Here is a 3151-nt window from a genome sequence, read left to right as displayed (position 1 = left end):
GGGAAAAAGAAACCATTTTCCACTGCTGGTGGGAATGGAGACTGGTGCAACCATTATGGACATCAGTGTGGAGACACCTTAGAAAAATTGGATTGGAAATCCCATTTAAACCAGGTATTCCTCTACTGGGAATTTTCCTGGAGGATCTGAAAACATCCTATCATAGGGATATATATGTGCCTACGATTACAGCAGCAATATTGGTGATAACCAAATCTTGGAAACAACCAAGATGATCATCACCTGAGGAATGGTTGAAAAAATGTGGTATTTTTACACAATGGAGTATTACTCAGTTATAAAGAAGGATAAAGCCTTTATATTGAAGTGGATATCACTTCAACATATATTCATAAGTGGAATAAACCAGACACACTTGTATAAATATCATATAGTTTCCCTAGTATAAGAACTCAAAAGAAGAAATACAAATAGAAAGGTATAATACAAGTAAAAGGAAAGCAGAATCTCAAGGACTAACTAATCAAGAGAGAGAAAGGAGAAGAGCTAGGAAACATGACAATGTCAATTCATACAGTTATATGTAGAAAACGGGCAAGGCAATGATCCTGAAAATCTACAGAAGATCTTTGAATCTAGCAGTTAATTGGAATAATTCTCACCCTGACTAACTATATATACTGACAGCTGTGAACTAAGCAACTGCACTGCAGGTGGTAATCTATAATAGTAGTTTCATGCTTGGAGTGCCTGTAATTCTGGTCTTCTGAATACGGGTTGCTTATCATGACATGCAAGTTGCTGCTGTGCTGTCTCTCCAGTAGATGATTGTTCAAAAAGAAGGGTGTGGTGAATGAAAGCAAGAGATAGGAAAAGAAATATTGTGGGACTGTCCTCCTTCAAGGTTGTATATCGTGAGATTTTTGGATTTATGTGTAAAAATAACAAGTATATAATTCTTTATGCCTATTTCTAAAAATATATTATAATTTTTAAATGTTTTTTCATCACATTCTGTAGGGACTTACATTCAACATATCAATATTTGATGAAAAATACCTGTTCCATGTTATGCCTAAGATGTTTGATATTCAGACAGATAGTGAGGTTAAGCTTAACAGCCTAGGTTGTATGGTAATAATAATAAGCTTGTCTTCTGGAGGGTTAACAACCTAAGTTTTCAGACTAAAATTAGAAAAAAGGAGGGCTGAAAAACAACCAACATTTTGACCCTAGCCTTTCAAGGTCAGTGAAGACTCAGGACATATGAGAACTTGTATTGTAACATCATGTAATTCAGTTGTGTCCCAAATTTTCTGATCAAGGAGATTATGGGGCCAAAGAGGAAAGTGATCGATGATGTAGAGTGTGCCTAAGGAGAGTCACATGGAGAGAAAACATTCTCTCAGGCTTTCACAGAGAGTACATTGGCCAAGCAATGGCTGTGACTCATCCACATGGTTGACACTGACTAAGGTTCTACAATCTGAGGTACAGGATCTCAGGATAAATCCTGAGGGCATTTCACTGACCTTCTCAGACCCAAAAGCTACAATTCTTGTTGTATAGATCCTGCTTTACCTTGGTCTTAACCATCCAGCAGAAAAGTATGAAAATGAAGGATAAGAAGTAAAGCCATGGTGTTAGATTGAGCTGTAGGGGACTTAGGTCAATAATTTCTGACATTGCCAGTGAAGCGTAAGATCCAATACTATTGTGGACTACTGAACTCTTTTAGAATATTTTGCTGAGTTTGCACAGCTATAATATTTAAATGATGGAACTTAACAAAAAAAGGGTATACAGATGAATGTCCATTTTGTATCTGTGTATTCAAAGTGGATAGGATAGATATATAGTTACATTCTCTTAATGAATAGAGGAATTTGTTCTAATGATGTTTGTAAATAGGATATGTCCTCATCTTGTACAGCAATTAACCACTAGGAAGAATGTATGCAATGTGTTAATTGTTGAAACTGTCCTACCAATTTGGTTTGAAACTATCTCATTGCTATTTATTTCTCAGTAAAATTATGGAAAAAATATAGATAAATCCAACTTACTAAATTGTGAGAATAAAATAAAAGTAAAGTAAAGGAAAAATTTGTGGATTAGACAATGCAGAGAGAGCAAGGAAATAAGCTAGGATACATGACAGGGACATAGCTACACATTTATATGTTTAAGAATATAAACATATATTCTTTCCTGCCAGGGTAAGGAAATGATCCTGCAAATCTTCAGCAGGTTTTTGAAATTAGCAGTCAATTGGTAGAATTCTCACCCTAACTAACTATATATGCTGATGCCTGTGATCTAAGCCACTGAACTGAATATAGAGATGTGTAATAGTAGATTCATGCTTGAGGTGCCTGTCTATCTTATCTTCTGAATATGTGTTCCTTGTCGTAACCCACCAGTTGTTGCTGTGCTGTCTCTCAGGTAGACGTTTGTCTAAAAAGGAAGGGGTGATGATTGAAGGCAGGAGATAGGTAAAGGACTGCTGTGGAACTGTCCTGCTACAATGCTGCATATGGTTAAATTTCTAAACTTCTGTGTAAAAATTTACAATTTTTCATTCCTATTTTGAAGTATATTTTTATTTAAAAATTTTTTTCATCATATTCTGTAGGGAGTTAATGTTTAATGTATCAATACTTGATGAAAAATACCTGTTTCATGTCATGGCTAAATTGGTTGATATTGAGACAGATAGTGAGGGTAAGCTCAACTGCCTCTGTTGTAGGGTAATTATAATATGCTTCTCTTCTGGAGGGTTAACAACCTAAGTTTTCAGACCAAAATTAGAGAAAAAGGAGGGTTCAAGAACAACCAACATTTTGACCCTAGCCTTTCAAGGTCAGTGAAGACTCAGGACATATGAGAACTTGTATTGTAACATCATGTAATTCAGTTGTGTCTCAAATTTTCTGATCAAGGAAATTATGGGGCCAAAGAGGAAAGTGATCGATGATGTAGAGTTTGCCTAAGGAGAGTCACATGGAGAGAAAACATTCTCTCAGGCTTTCACAGAGAGTACATTGGCCAAGCAATGGCCGTGACTCATCCACATGGCTGACACTCACAAACAATCTGAGGTACAGGATCTCAGGATAAATTCTGAGGGGATTTCACTGACCTTATCAGATCCAAAAGCTACAACTCTTGCTGCATAGGTCCTGCTTTA

The sequence above is a fragment of the Octodon degus genome, unplaced genomic scaffold (assembly GCF_000260255.1).
Source record: "Octodon degus isolate 3935 unplaced genomic scaffold, OctDeg1.0 scaffold00125, whole genome shotgun sequence".
Taxonomy (NCBI): Eukaryota; Metazoa; Chordata; class Mammalia; order Rodentia; family Octodontidae; genus Octodon; species Octodon degus.
Note: the sequence above shows the minus strand (reverse complement) of the source record.